Raw genomic sequence first — 17,041 nt, 5'->3', positions numbered from 1 at the left:
GGAGGGAGGGGCAAGGCACCGTTTTAAGTGTGGCGGCTATTTTAACATTACAAGACTTTGTTCTTCTTGATGCTTCACCACCTCATTAACCTATGTGTCATTCTGAAGTATTTTGCCATGCTCTGATGATCAGAGACTCACTCGCTAACAACACAACATTCTAAATGCGAGCTCGTCCCCGGAGTCGTGGTGAATTAATTTTCAATTAGTTTTCATTAATGAACTTCATTTTTATGGGTCTGATTGCCGTCCCGGCTTCGAGAAATTCAGCAAGCACTTTGGTGGGGGGGTGGGGGGAGGGGGGAACAAGCTATGGAGTCAGGAATATCCTGGGTCCTTCCCGTGAGACCTTACTTCAATCATTGGCCAAAACAAACAAACAAACAAAATGGCTAAATTATACCTCAGACATGTACCAAGAGAACACACGAATCTTCTCGGAGGTCTTCAGAGGTAAGTTCTGTTGCTAGCTGTGGCTGGTGTTTGCCTTGTACCCCAAAACCATGCTCAAGAAGGGAAAACATCAGGTGTAATAGAAAAAACTCTGGGTGCACCACTCTTTCTATGCTTTAGTTTCCTTTCATGGGAAAGGTTTATCCAGATTGTCCAGATCCAAATAACTATTATGAGTCCATAATAGTTGGCAAATAATTACAAATAAATTTAATACAGAGAGACAAACTACGTAGTAAAACCGATGTTCTTGGATTGCTAATGAAGGACTAGTAGCCTGGGTAACATGCCCGCAAACCAAAATCCCAGCAGCTTCTCAGGAAAAGTGTGATGCTCTTGGGCCAAAAGACAATAAGGTTTCTATGCTCTTTCCATTTCCATTTTAAAAACCTGCAACTGAGAGCCGTGAGATACTCACCACCCACAGCCTAAGACTCTGCCTGTATAAAATTTAATGCACATTTTTCTTCCTTGTGATTTTTCCATGAAAAACGAAGTTTGTTGAGAGCTTAATCCTTTGGTGTTAGCTCTCGAAGAGGCACATATTTTAAAGTACACTCTGACTGTAGAATTATAAAAAGGTATTTAATTCCATCTTGTTACTCTGACTCAAAAGTAAATAAACTCAGGGCACCTGGCTGGCTCAGTCAGTAGAGCATGCAACTCTTGGTCTTGGGGTTGTGAGTTTGAGCCCCACGTGGGATGTAGAGATTACTTAAAAATAAAATTTTTATAAATAAATAAATAAATAAGGCGCGCTTATTTCTTAGTTAATGGTGTTAATTCTTCCCTTCACACAGAAATGATTATTTCAGCTTTCTTTCAGTAGGTATTTATTGAGTGCTGATTGATTCATAACACTGAGATCTTCAAGATCATATCTAAAAAGCAAAACAAAATCAAAAAACTAGAAGATGGGGTCCTGTTCTGGTGAAATTATAAAGTAAGTGAATGACGAAAGAGGAACGCACGAAACCATAGAATAGCGACAAAATAGCAGATGAGTGCAACACAATTCAGTAGAAATTATAAGGGGACATGCCCAGGGCATGTAAAATAAGGCAAATTATGATGGCCATAAACCTTAGCTGGTGCTTTATTGTCTTTATTTACTTTCTTCATCAGAAGCAGTTTCTCTGCATTGCTGATCACTTATTATGAAAACAAACTCAGATTTCAATTCTTTTTAAATGAGTGGTATCTTCTAAATGGAAGCATTTTCTGACATTCAGTTCTTTGCCCACAGAGAGGTATAAAAATAAAATTGGGGATCTTCTGTGATGATAGAAAGACAATGACTTCCACAAAAGTCAGCAGACGCTAGAAACGTAAAATACTTTATTATGTTCGTTACTTTTAAATATCTGGAACATCACGGTACAAATTAGAATCCAATCTGTAAAAAAGAAAAAGAATGATAGATAATAAAACTGAATTCTTCATGTACAGGAACAAAACTAATCCTCAAAAGAAGTAGGTGGCGCATTAGTTGCTACGATGAATTAAGGACAATTTGTCCAAGCATTTAGAAATGTTTATTCTTGAATAAGTGTACGTGTTTTTAACAAAAGATTGCCTAACTAACTGACTATGAACTTAAGGTCTGGAGTCTGATGATGGTGTAGTAAAGAGAGGTCAGGTTTTACAGTCAGACAGACCTAAATAAATCCCATATCTGACATTTATGAACAGATTCCTGGACAAGTTTCTCAACTTCTCTGAGCCTCAGTTCCATTATTGGTAAAGTACAAATAATAATAATGCCTACATTAGAAGGATTTGGGTGAGGTTTAATTGGGATAACTCATATAAAAAGTTTTGCACATGGTAAGCACCCAATAAAAATGAACTATTGCTATGATATATACTCGAGTAAACATTTGGAAGCAAGAAAGGCTCTAGGAGGATAGGGAGTTACTTTAAAAAGTTACCCCAGCGGGGTATATAAAATACTTTTATTAAAAACCACTAAAAAATGTGGATATGTAACCAAATGAGAACGACGTGGCTTCCATTAGGCTACCAGGTGGTCGATTCAAAGCACTGATGACACGTTATCAGTTTCCAAATCTCAACTTCTGGCACAAAAATCGAGTATTTAGTATTATTTGCCTTCATAATTCCACAGAAACACCAGGCTACGGGGTTCTAGCTTTTGTCCTAAACTCTCCTGAGTTAAAATCAACAATAATATACGTGTCCTGTGTCTTCCCATGAGTAAAACATAAGTGGATATATGTGGTCTTATTAGGTCAGTTGGGAAAATAAAGTCCCCTGCAATCATGCACCTGTTTTCTACATGTTCTAATGTACGAAACGTCAGCTTCCTTACAGGAACCCCTGTGAAACTAGGCTCTTAAGTACATTTTCCTAAACTCAACATAATAATGCTTTTTCTTACATGATACAGGTTTTTCCAAAACATTGAAGGACTTTTTCAGGATTCTCTAAGAGTAGTCATAATGTTCTTATAAGGTGGATGATTTTTATGACTCTAGTATTTTTTTAGACACAGCCACACTGTAATAGCTGCAAGTCAAATAGTATTACCATAAAAAGGCAAGGAGAGAGAATTGAGTAAAATTATAATTCTGACTCTGCAAGATACTTTTAAAAATGAGCCATCTTTCCTGTGGTAAAATAATAGAATGGCATTGCCCCCATTTTTACCTTTGTAAAATGTTAATTATTTTGTTTTCATATTTTTAGAATAGTAAGACATGCACATAGTTACCAAAGTTTTAAAGTTCAAAAGGATATGCTTCCCTCACTGATCTCCCAATTAAACTTTGTTCTTAAGTTGGGGGATCTATGCAGTCGTGCAGAATATAAATGTAATTTTACGTTGATTTTACCTAATATATGAATGATAGATGATGGATCGATAGAATTTACATCTGCCTTAATAATATAGTATATATTCTTATGTTATATATTGCATTTTATAATATTAGTTAATAATGTAGTATATTAAATCAGAAGTAAATTAACAAATAGAACGTAAGTTACTGCAAGTCTTTTGTGACTTTTGGTTTTGAAGAAAATCTCTAGCATGAAAGTCTATTGGACTGCAAAAAGACCGTGAAGAAAAGCTATGAAAACCATTTCACTTAGGGTGCTATTTATATAAAGTCAAAGGAGAATCGCAGCACACATGGTAAGCTCCTATCTGACGGGACCCAAATAACTAGAATTCTTTGTAGTCACAGGCAGTGATTACTCATGCTTCCATAGAGGGCCCTACGCCTCTGCAAGACGCGAGTGCCTTCTGAAGCACAAAGCAATACAATCGTTTGACCTAATCTTGATATTAAAGTCATCTTATTATATTCTATTTCCTTGAAATGTATGCCCCACAACGGAGAGTTTTATACGTGTGGCAATTGTTTTCTTACCCAGAGTATTACGTTAATCGTAATACGTATTACATTAATCGTAATACGTATTTCATTATCCTTCAATTCTTTAAAAAGAGGAGTTTCCTTTAAGTTTAACACGGATATAAGAGGACGCGTGGAGAGAAAGAAAGCTGATTTTTACCTCTACAGCGTTATGAGTAAGATGTTTGTCCTTTGTCCCCACTCTTGACTGCATTATTATTAATATTGCCTTAGAGTATACTGAGCAATTTCATCCCTTTGTTATTGTTTTTCCAAATAATTACAGTGATGTGTTATCAAACATTCAGGTGTTTCTTAATAGATTTTGTTTCCAAAAACATAATATCTTGAATGCATATAAATGTATTTCAAATGATTAAAGTGCAGCTCTTAAGGTATTTTCTACAAGGAAAAATACTTGAAGTAAAAGCAAGTAATCGTGCTGAGATATCATAAATGCACATTGAACATGTATGGTACTCAGTTTGATAAGTTAACAATTTAATACTATTTACTGGGTTTTTTTACATAATTTCTTCAGAGCTAGTTACCTCCGTTTTTTTACATCTATTTTAATAATTATGCATTGTACATGGATTGAAAAACCACCTTAAAGTGTCTCTCCCTGAATCTAATTTGGAAGGTAAATTATTAACACAGAAAACTGTTTTTAGAGGTTCCTACTGAAAAATTTAAAAATGTTTTATGTGTGCTTTGCTTTGAGTTTTTAAAATGCTTCGAGCACACTATATTGTTCCATTATTAACTATTAAACTTTTTTATATTTATATGCACCAAAATTAAAACATTTCTGTTTTGACAGACAGAAACCAAAGGAAGCAAGGAAATGCACAATTAAACCAGAAAGATACTGTGTCATCCAATACTCAGACACCACAGGGTATGTTAAGAGGGCCATTAAAACAGCATTCTGTTGTGTTACAATGACATATGGTAGGCTTCCAAAATTAACGGAGTATTTTGCTGCCTACTGGCTTGTATCACAGGCTTAATAGTTTGGGGGGGGGGGGGGGGGGGGGGGGGGGGGGTGTTTGGGGTTGGGTTTTTTTTGGCAGAGGGAGCACTTAAAATGTCTTCTGTGTTTTGATAAGTACTTTTGAGAGTTTGTGAAGCATTAATCTCTTTTAGATAAGTGATTCTGGTTAAGAAAACACTCAGAAATCTCATTTCTTTTGGTTTTTTTTTTCACAGTGCCCTCCTTTGCTCTATGCCTATTCACTCCTCCTTGTTGACTAGGGTAGACTCTCCGTTCTCCTCCTCTCAGCCAAACTGCATTTTTTGAAAGATGTTTTTTAAATATATAAGGGAAGGCATAAAGCTGTTTGGTTATGATATCGGTCGCTTGCACCTGATCTACTGGGTGGTGAGTTCCCCTTGACCTTTCACATGTGAGGCAGCGTCTCCAATTTTGTTTAAGACACACAGGGTTAGCTCTGCCTCGGCACACCCCCGACACCCACGATGTAACTAGAGTCGCTCTCACTTAACTTCAGCTTTATACAATATTCAGTTTATGCCCTAGAATTTGTTCACTGCATAAATCAGATTCCAATACGTTTCCAAAATATGGAATGTATTTCTAAACCGCAGGGAAGAACATAGAATCTCATCTCAAACGTCGCCTAGTCAGGTCACTATGTGGCCCTGGCTGTTTTCAAAATGAAATGAAGGCTTTCAGAGTCGTATAAACTCAACCTCAATGTCCCCGTATACACTTTCTAAATATTAATTAGGATACTCTGTGGCTTTTATAAACTGTGGTGGGGCCTCTCCTTCCAGACCCCCAACCACTGCCATCTGGGTCTAAAGCATCTACTGGCCACTTGTTCTACCAGATATCAAATTTCTTTTTGAGGACGTTATATTTAGATTTCTGAAAGAGATGGCAGTAATACTTAGCTCTACGCCCCTGACTCACCCCCAAGGGGGTCAAAGGGCAGTATATATTTTGACGTCAGTTACTCCGTCTCTCTTGTTTAGAAGGACCTCAGTTATGCAATCTTCAAGACACAAAGGGTAAAAGAGTTCTCCTGCAGCCAAAATTGCTGACGCCCCCGCGATGAGAGATTCCAGCCCTGGTGAATTCCTTCTTCACGTGGTGCTAACCCGACAAAGCACAGACACAAGTTCACCAGGCAAAGGAGAGCCGGAGCGTTGTTAGTTGCTTTTAGTTGACTTTCTCCTTGTAGAGCCACAGCATGTTAAGAACATGGAGTTGAAGTGGCCAGGGTTCAAACTTCACACATTGCTAGCTGTATGATTTGGGGCAAGTTAATTAAGCTTCACTTTCTCCTCTATAGAGTTCATAACAGCATCTACTTCATACAGCTTCGGTGTCACATTGCATGTAAAGTCCCCAGCATGTGGTGAGCACCATGTTAGTATGGTTACTTCTAGTTCATTCATTCACTTAACTAACACTGAACACCTACTGCAAAGCATTTTATGGATGGAGAACTGGGGCACAAAAATCTTGGGCAGTTATCCAAAGTTATCGTTTAAATAACAGTGGGACACAGATGTCCTGATGTCAGTTTTTAGCTCACTGGGCTAAGCTGGCTCTCTTAATGGGATATTAAAAACCCAACCTAGATTTGGGAAACAGCCAGGAGCCTCTCTAAAAATGCAACATTTTAATGAAAAGATAATTTCTTGTTTTGGTTTTGTGCAGGGTGTAATGATTTCAAACACGTCTATAAAGTTTTCATAAGCAGAACAGAAGAAGACTGAAGCATAACGATGACCCACTAAAAAGTGCCAACAGATCCTTAAGCCATGCAAAAATCCATCTCGTGCTTTACCTGTGTCTCGTACAATCCAGAAAACATGCCTTGTTATAAAGTAAGGGCCCGAGATTTTTATTTCTTAAATTGTACATATTGTCTTTATTTCTTCATATAATGAGATTCTTAACACTTTTAATCAGTACTATTTATAATATAGAAAATAGTAAGGGCAAACAATGGGTGAAAGGCAGAAAGATAGAGTCCTTTGAATCAATGATTTATTTTCCCAAATGAACGCTTACCCTCAGAGATTGCTTAATAAAGTGAAACTATTACACTAAATAGATTAGCCCACATCCATCCTGCCAAATGCTGATTTCAGATTCCCTATGGAACAAATATTCCTTAAATCTTTAATTTCCATATCAGTATACTGAACTGAAAATTTCAGGCTCTGTAAATTCAAGTAACTTAAAACTGGATAAAAGACTATGAAATAAAATTAAATATAGTTCTTCACATATTCTAGCAGGAACCTAAACATATGATACTTTGGTTGTTTCTGCACAACAATGCAAAAATATGTTTATTTTAAAAAGTAATAAAATCAGGGGCACCTGGCTGGCTCTGTCAGTGGAACACGCGACTCTTGATCTTGGGGTTGTAAGTTCGAGCCCCATGGTGGGTGTAGAGAGTACTTCCACATAAAATCTTTTTTTTAAAAAAGTGATGAAATCAATAACCAGTTAGTATGCTCACTAAAACACTTCAGAGCCAATCCGACAACGAGACAATGAGACTTTTTTTCCCACCAAAAGCACAGAAAGTAATTACATTAAGGCTGTCCAAATAATTTGACAAATTTAATGAATGCTCTACAGGTGGATTTTCCGAACATCTTTAACCAGAATGCTTAGGTTGATGAGATAGACTATACCCACATTTCATGACATAAATATTTCAAAGTAATAAACTTGATTCTTCTTAAATCCCTCTAATTGAAAACTGTGCCAAAATTAATACGAAAATAAATTTTGAAACAACCAGGAGTCAAAATGTGTATTTTGAATGCCAGCAGTTCTACTGGCTTATAATCATTTCTTTAGCCCATATAAAAACCTCTTTATAGCTTCGGTTCCATGATTGTGCGTTTCTGATGCAGATAATTTATTATAAGAAAAGCAAGATCGTCCTGGTCTGTGTTTAAGTGCATTTTTTAAATTTTGCTCTGCTGTGAGATATAACCTTGGTAATATAAAAAAAGTGGGAATGCATATTTTTACAAATGGCAAGACTTTTTATGCAAAACTAGCATTTGACAGTGTCATTTACAATAACAGTGAGTCTTTTAATCCATGTAATTCCTGGAGTAGCTACTCTGTTGTGCACCGGACTTATCAGTTTTGGGTCACATTGTTACCACAGCTCTGAGCTTAGTATTCACTTTTATGTTCCCTCTCCCCAGGCACAAGAGTAATTTTGAAACTGATCAAAGTAAGATTTCTCCTTATTGAATAGAAGTTGAGATGAATCCATTCATTCATTTCACACATTTTCACAGAATGCCTGTTATGTGCCATCTAGGGACCTGTGTGGAGAAATACTCACGGTCCCTGCTCTCACATGGCTGAGAGTTTAGTGGAGAGACCAAGAACAAGTAAGTGTATAATTTAAAGGTGATAAGCGTTGTGAAGGAAAATTGTAGGGTACTTTGAGCTAGAACAGGAAGGCTCTAATTTAGTCAGGGAGATCAGGGAAAGCCTCCCTGCTAGTGGCAGCCACCTCTCTATGAGGACAAAAGCCAGCTTGAAAATAAAGCCGACATATAGGAGAGAGAAGAACCCAGATAATCACAGTGAAATGAAGCCCTGATGGGACTGTGAATTAAGGACTAAACCCCTGGTCCCCCTAACTTGGGTTTGTTGTTAATGACTACAAAAGCATTGTGTTACAGGCAAAGAAGATAGAAAGAAGAGATAGAAAGAAGAGAAAATAGCCTACGTGAAAACCCTAATACAGGAAAGCAGGTGATACAATGTTAAATACTTCCTATTTCCAACATAGATCCATTCCTTTGCCCCCTAAGGACACAAATCTGTGCTTATACTGTTCTCTCTGCCTCTAGTACTTTTTCACACCTACAATCTGCCTATCAAATCCTCCTCACCCTTCAAGGTTGTATTTAAGTGCCTCCTCCTTCTCCACAAAATCTTCTCTAACCATTTTTACCCATAACGATACCCTTTCTCCTTACTGATCCTAGCTAACGTTTTTCTAAATTGAATTTCAGCATCTGCTGTATCGCTCAACCTCCCCCTCCAACCTATTCTCCAGTGCACTTTTGCACCTGCTTGCCTTTGCCCAGCGTATTTCATATTCACTTGACCTGGAGTGAACCTTCTCCTACACAACCTATTGAAATCCTACATATCCTTCAGACATCTATAATGCCACCTTTCTTGGAAAGCTTGCTCTAACCCCCTCGTAGGACATGAGCATTATCTGTTTCTCCCGCAGGATTGTCCTTCTTTCATTGAATACAGAGACCATCTTTTATTCAACTTTGAGTTCTGAATGCAATACTACAACAGAGTGGACACTAGAGACAAATTTTTACTGAATGAATAAGTGGATGAATGGATGGATGGATGGATGGATGAATAGATGGAAAGATTCCTCTAAAACATATTTTGTATGCATGGAAGTTCTTAGAAAAAGGAACCATATCTAATTTTTAATCCTCTGAGTACATAGAATACACATGCATATTGCAAAAACTAAATATAAATATTTATTGAATAGAATTTAGAATAATCAGAAATATGGGAATTTAAGCAAACCTGTTTGATGTTTTTCTTTCTTGCTTTGCTTTGTTTTGTTTTGGTTTTTGTTTTAACTGGAAGCTATAGAATGTCATGTAGCCACATTTACTTTAATGCCAAGAGTTAAGCACATTCTTTGCTAATGACAGAAATCATCAGAGCCATTACTAAAGTCACTGATGCTCTTTAAAAGGGGTCTATGCTTGGAAGACACTGATCTATATATGTGTATCCTATTTAAAATAAATTTGCTTCCTTTGAATCTAAAGAAAGAAAGAAAGAAAGAAAGAAAGAAAGAAAGAAAGAAAAAGAAAGAAAGAAAGAAAGAAAGTCACTGATGTACAAGGATAGGAAGCTAATAGAAATGAGAAGTGTTGTTCATGTGGTTAAGCACTAAATTTTGGTGAATTGAATTTGAATAGAAACAGTTTCAGCTATAAATACTGGACTAAAAGAACTAAAGACCAATGTTTACTTCTTCCTATGAAATGCTTTTTTGAATGGGCCAATTGACTTTTACAGTGAGAATGTCTTCCAGTGGATCAAACTGGACACTTTATAGCTTTGTCATTTTCTTTAAAGTAAATGCCTCAAATCTTCAAGTTAGGTTAAGATTTTTGGTACTACTCATGCAGTGTTTGATGGGAATGTAATTGTTACAGATTTTTTGAATGACAATTTGACATTTTCTATCAAAATGTAAAATATGCATAACTTTTGACCCCACTGAATCTCTTAGGACCCCATCCCAAATAAAAAAGCTCACACTAGACTATGAAGAGATACTTTTGAATTTTTGAAAATTTCTGTAATATAGTTATTTATGTATTTTTTTATTTTTAAGTGATGTCTACACCCAATGTGGAGTTCAAACTTACAACCCTGAGATCAAGACTTGCACGCTCTACTGACTGAGCCAGCCGGGTGCCCCACAAGGAGTTTTTAAAATACAGGCATATCTCATTTTATTATGCTTTACTTTTTTGCCCTTCACGAATTTGCGGTTTTTTACAAATTGAAGGTTTGTGGCAACCCTGCATTCAGCAAGTCTATTGGTGCCATTTTTCCAAGAGCATTTGCTCACTTTGTGTCACAAGCATTTGCTCACAAAATGTGTCACATTTTGGTAGTTCTAGCAATATTTCAAACTTTTCCACTATTATTATATTTATTATGGTGATCTGTGATCAGGGATCCTTGATGTGACCACTGCAATTGTTTTGGGGTGCCACGAACCACACCCATATAAGGCAGTGAACCAAATCAATAAAAGTTTCGTGTATTTGACTGTTCCACTGACCAACCATTCCCCACTCTCTCTCCCTCTCCTCAAGCCTTCCTATTCCCTGGGACAAAACAATATTGAAATTAGGCCAATTAATAACCCTACAGTGGTTTCCAAGTGTTCAAATGAAAGGACAAATCATACATCTCTCACTTTAAATCAAAAGCTAGAGAGCCACCTGGGTGGCTAATCAGACTCTTGATTTAGGCTCAAAGTCATGATCTCGTGGTTCATGGGTTTGAGCCCTGTGTTGGGCTCCGTGCTGACACTGGAGAACCTGCTTGGGATTCTGTCTCTCCTTCTTGAAAATTTCTGTAATATAGTTATTTATGTATTTACTTATTTCTTTATTTCTTAACATCTCTGCCCCTCCCCACTTGCGTGCTTGCTCTTTCTCTAAATAAATAAATAGCTAGACATTATTAAGCTTAGCGATGAAGGCATGTCAAAAGCTGACCTAGGCTGAAAGCTAAGCCTCTTGTGCCACAACTGTTCGCCAAGTTGTGGATACAGAGGAAAAGTCCTTGAAGGAAGTTAAAAGTGCACGGTGAACACACGAATGATAAAGTGAAACAGCCTTATTGCTGATATGGAGAAGGTTTTAGTGGTCTGGATAGAAGATCGAACCAGCCATGACATTCCCTTAAGCCAAAGCCCAATCCAGAGCAAGACCCTAATGCTCTTCAATTCTGTGAAGGCTGAGAGAGGTGAGGAAGCTGCAGAAGAAAAGTTGGAAGCTAACAGAGGTGGGTCCATGAGCTTTGGGGAAAGAAGCTGCCTTTGTAACATAAAAGTACAAGGAGAAGCAGGGAACGCTGATGTGAAAGCTGCAGCAAGTTATCCAGAAGATCTAGCTAAGATCATGAATGAAGGTGGCTACACTAAACAAGAGATTCTCAGTGTAGATGAGACAGCCTTAGATTGGAAGAAAAGGCCATCTAAGACTTTCATAGCTACAGAGGAGAAGTCAAGGCCTGGTTTCAAAGCCTCAAAGGGCAGGCTGACTCTTTGTTAGGGCCTAATGTAGCTGGTGACTTTACGTTGAAGCCAATGCTCACTGACCATTCCAAAAATCCTAGAGCCCTTAAGAATTATGCTCAATCAACTCTGCCTGTGCCTAATGGAACAACAAAGCCTATGGATGACAGCACATCTGTTTACAACATGGCTCACTGATTATTTTCAGCCCACTGTTCAGACCTAGTGCTCAGAAAAAAAGATTCCCTTCAAAATATGACTGCACATGGGCAATGCACCTGGTCGCCCAAGAGCTCTGATGGAGACGTACAATGAGATTAATGTTGTTTCCATGCCTGCTAACACAGCATCCATTCTGCAGCCCAGGGATCAAGGAGTAATTTTGACTTTCAAGTCTTATTATTTAAGATATACATTTTATAGGTTACAGCTGCCATAGATAGTGATTCCTCTGATGAATCTGGGCAAAGTAAATTGAAAACCTTGTGGAAAGGATTTATCATTCCACATGCCATTAAGAACACTCGTGATTCATGGGAGGAGGTCAAAATATTAACATTAACAAGAGTTTGGAAGAAGTAATTCCAGCCTTCATGAATGACTTTAAGGGGTTCAAGACTTCAGTGAAGAAAGTAGCTGCAGATGTGGTCGAAATAACGAGAAAACTAGTATTAGAAGTGGAACGTGGGGGGACCTGACTAGCTCAGGTGATAGAGCATGCAACTCTTGTTCTTGGGGTTATAGGTTCAAACCCCACACTGGGTGTAGAGATTACTTAAAAACAAAATCTTTAAAAAAAGGAATAAGTGGAGCCTAAAGATGTGACAGAATTGTTGCAATCTCATGATAAAACTTAAACAGATGAGGAATTGCTCTTATGGATGAGAAAAGAAAGCGGTTTCTTGAGATGGAAGCTACTCCGGGTGAAGATGCCATAAAGATGATGGAAATGACAACAAAGGATTCAGAATATTATATAAACTTAGTTGATAAAGCAGCAGCAGGGTTTGAGAGGATTGACTCGAATTTTGAAAGAAATTCTACTGCAGGCAAAATGCTATCAAGCAGCATCACATGCTACAGAGACATCATTCACAAAAGAAAGAATCAATGGAGGAAACGTCATTGTTTTCTTTTTCTAAGTGCCACAGCCGCCCCAACCTTCAGCAACCAGCACCTTGATCTCGGCTCAGATCATGATCTCGCGGTTTGTGAGATCAAACCCTGCATGGGGCATTGAGACAAGACCCTCCACCACCAGCAAAAAGATTACAATTCACTAAAAGTTCAAGTGATGGTATTTTTAGCAATAAAATATTTTTAATTAAGGTATGTACATTATTTTTTAGACACAATGCTATTTCATACTTACTAGGCTACAGTATAGTGTAAAATGTGTAGGTTTTATATGCATTAGGAAACACGAAAATTCATTTGACTCACTTTATTGCAATATTCCCTCTATGGCAATAATCTAGAACTGAGCCCTCAATCTCTCTGAGATTTTTTAAAAATCCTTTTTTTTTTTAATTTTTTTTTAACGTTTATTTATTTTTGGGACAGAGAGAGACAGAGCATGAACGGCGGAGGGGCAGAAAGAGAGGGAGACACAGAATCGGAAGCAGGTTCCAGGCTCTGAGCCATCAGCCCAGAGCCCGACGCGGGGCTCGAACTCACGGACCGCGAGATCGTGACCTGAGCTGAAGTCGGACGCTTAACCGACTGAGCCACCCAGGTGCCCCTAAAAATTCTTTTTTAAAGAGTTTATTTATTTTTAGGTTTATTTGGAGAGAGAGAGTGTGCGTAGGGGAGGGGCAGAGAGACAGGGAGAGAGAATCCCAAGCAGGCTCCGTGCTGTCAGTGTGGAGCAGGACCTGGGGCTTGACCTCATGAACTTTGAGATCATGACCTGAGCTGAAACCAAGAGTTGGACATTTAGCCAACTGAGCTCTCCAAGCACCCCAATAGTTTACTTATTTATTTTCAAAAATTTTTAATGTTTATTTATTATTGATAGAGAGAGAGCATGAGTGGAGAAGGGGCAGAGGGAGAGAGGGAGACAGAGGATCTGAAGCGAGCTCTGCGCTGACAGCAGCAAGGCAGATGTGGGGCTCGAACTCACAAACCATGAGATCATGACCTGAGCCGAAGTTGGATGCTCAAATGACTGAATCACCCAGGGGCCTCTAATTTACATATTTTGGGAGAGAGAGAGAGAGAGGAGCAGAGAGACAGGGAGAGAGAGAGAGAGAGAGAGAGAGAGAATCCCACGCAGGCTCCACACTGCCAGCGTGAAGCCAGATGTGGTGCTCAAACTCATGAATTGTGAGATCACAACGTGAGCTAAGTTGGACACTTAACTGACTGAGCCACCCAGGCACCCCTTAAGATTTTATTTTTCAGTAATCTCTACACCAGTTGTGGGGCTCAAACTTACAACCCCAAGATCAAGAGGTGTGTGCTCTACCGACTGAGCCAGCCAGGTACCCCCAGAGTTCCACATCTGCTTAGGATCTAGAAAGCTTCAAGAGAACATTTTTCCAGGGGTGCCTGGGTGGCTCGGTCGGTTAAGTGTCCGACTTCGGCTCAGGTCATGATCTCACCGTCCGTGAGTTCGAGCCCCGCATCAGGCTCTGTGCTGAGAGCTCAGAGCCTGGAGCCTGTTTCAGATTCTGTGTCTCCCTCTCTCTCTGCCCCTCCCCTGTTCATGCTCTGTCTCTCTCTGTCTCAAAAATAAATAAACGTTTAAAAAAAATTAGAAAAAAAAAAGAGAGCATTGTTCCCATCCTAAGAACAAGAAAAACAGATAATCTACAAAATCATAATTTTTCTTGAATCCATTAGAAACCTGAGTACACAAGGCAGCTAAGTGAATTAAATTCCAAAGAGTGGCAAACCCCTCCAAGAAAAAAGCGAACACATGAATTTTTACCTTTGTTACAGCATGGCAGTAAGGAATGGCCACCATTAAGGTAGGTAAGAAGAAAACGGCTAAACTTTCAACCAATTCTTAAAGACTGAATGTGCGCTATTTCAGTTTAGAAAAAAAAGGGAATCACAGACTTTTACAAGTAACATTGCACCTATTCCCAAGCTGTTATCCACCAGATTATCACAAGGGAGATTGGGGGAAGGGCAAGGGATAAGAGAGAATCCCCTTTCAGGGCTCAAGCATGCAGGTAATGATCAGGTACCACTGGGGGAGAGGTATGAAATATAGCCCACTTCCCCCCAAACCCTCTCTCATAGGAAGCAAAAGCTTTGAGCATCTGAGGAGCAGGAGAAGGTAGCAAAGCCTCCCAATTAGGGACTCAAGCAAAGATCCACGGCTTCTGTTATGGAAGGGGTAGAAACGAAAGCCCCTTGCCCTAGGGGAGGGCTAAGAGAAGCTACTGTAATCCTGCAGTAATACAAAGCAGGGGTCCTGGTCAGATAGGGAAGAAACAGGAAACTTTCATCTGCTCAAGACTCAGTATAGATGTCCTTGAGATGCATCCATGACTCGTATACGTTTTGAAGAATAAACTTACTGGGGCACCTGGGTGGCTCAGTCGGTTAAGTTCAACTCTTGATCTTGGCTCAGAGCATGATCTCATGGTCTGTGAGATCAAACCCTGCATGGGGCTCTGTGCTGAGAGCACAGAGCCTGCTTGGGATTCTCTCTCTCCTTCTATCTCTCTGTCCTTCCTCTGTTCATTCTCTCTCTCTCTCAAAATAAATAAATAAACTTTTAAAAAAAGAATTAAATTACTAAAATTATCTCTTTCGGGGTGCCTGGCTGGCTTAGTTGGTACAGTTTTCAACTCTTGATCCTGGGGTTGTGAGTTCAAGCCCCAGGTTGGAGATTTTTTAAAAATAAAATATTTTAAAAATAATAATAATAAAATTATCTCTTCTACTAAGGGCCATGTTTATCTACTTGAAATTAGCAGATGGTGGTGGAAAATTTTGCAAATAGTCGGAAACAGCTGGTTTCCTAGCTTATCCTCCCAGACAGGCCATTCCTCCAGTTATTGGCAGATCTGAGACTGAAACCCAGGCCTCCTGCCTCACTCTGTCATTATAAAGCAGACAAGCTAAGTGTATTTTAAAAACCAAGTAACTGTGCTCATCCCTACATCATAATTAAAGACCTCTAAAATATGAAAAATGCCATAGTGAAGGCTTTCCTGGGTGAAAGTCCTTCAAGACCTCAGGAGAAAAGAAATTGTATTAATCCCAAGTTGTAGCCCCAGTCTTTATTATTATTACTATTATTCAAACATTTGGATTGTTTTAGTTAATTTTAATATTATACTCTGGTAGATTGAAAATGGTTGCAGATTTTTTGCTACCCCCTCTCCTAGAGTCTGGGCTGACCTCAGGAGCCTGCATGACCTATAAAATACAGCAGAAGTGAGGTCGTGAGGTTTCTGAAGCTAAGCATAAGAAGTCTGGCAGCATCTACCTGGATGTCTTGGAATCCTTTCTCTGAACACCATGAGCTGTCATGTAAGAAGTCCAAATATACAGCTTAACAACAACAACAAAATAACACAACTTAAAAATGGGCAAAGGACTTGAATAAACATTTCTCCAAATAGAACGTACAAACGTCCAGTAAGCATTAAAAGATGCTCAGTGTCACTAGTCATTAGGAAAATACATATCAAAAGCCCAATAAGATACCTCACACCCATTAGGATGATTATTATTTTTAAAAAACCAGAAAATAAAGTATGTTGGTGAAAATGTGTAGAAATTGGAACACTCATGCATTGCTGATAGGAGTGTAAAATTGGTGGAGCTGCAATGGAAAACAGTTGGGGTGGCTCTTCAAAAAGCTAAACAGGGGCGCCTGGGTGGCTCAGTTGGTTGAGCATCTGACTTCAGCTCAGGTCATGATCTCGCGGTCCGTGGGTTCGAGCCCCGTGTTGGGCTCTGTGCTGACAGCTCGGAGCCTGGATCCTGCTTTGGATTCTGTGTCTCCCTCTCTCTCTGCTCTTTCCCTGCTCATGCTCTGTCTATCTCTGTCTCTCAGGAATGAATAAACATTAAAAAAAAATTTTTTTTAAAGCTAAACAAAGAAATGGGGTGCCCGGGTGGCTCAGTTGGTTAAGCGTCCAACTCTTGATTTCAGTTCAGGTCATGATCTCATGGTTGGTGAGATCGAGCCCCGTGTAGGGCTCTGTGCTGACAGCAAACAGCCGGCTTGGGATTCTCTCTCCCTGCCTCTCCCCTGTTCATGCATGCATGCACTCTCTCTTTCTCTCTCAAACAGATAAATATTAAAAAAAAAAAAAAAAAAAAAAAGAATGACCATATGGCCCAGTAATTCGACTCCGACGTATACACCCAAAGGAATTGAAAGCAGGGACCTGAAGAGATATTTGTATA

General features: G+C 38.9%; 1 pseudogene; it reads left to right on the top strand.

Moving 5' to 3' along the window:
* The first annotated feature begins 410 nt into the window (after positions 1-410).
* Positions 411-17,041, top strand: part of LOC125911397 (40S ribosomal protein S4-like) — a 28,023-nt pseudogene continuing 11,392 nt past the window's right edge.

The sequence above is a fragment of the Panthera uncia genome, assembly GCF_023721935.1.
Source record: "Panthera uncia isolate 11264 chromosome C1 unlocalized genomic scaffold, Puncia_PCG_1.0 HiC_scaffold_3, whole genome shotgun sequence".
NCBI lineage: Eukaryota > Metazoa > Chordata > Mammalia > Carnivora > Felidae > Panthera > Panthera uncia.
Note: the sequence above shows the minus strand (reverse complement) of the source record. Positions and strands in the feature narration are given on the sequence as shown.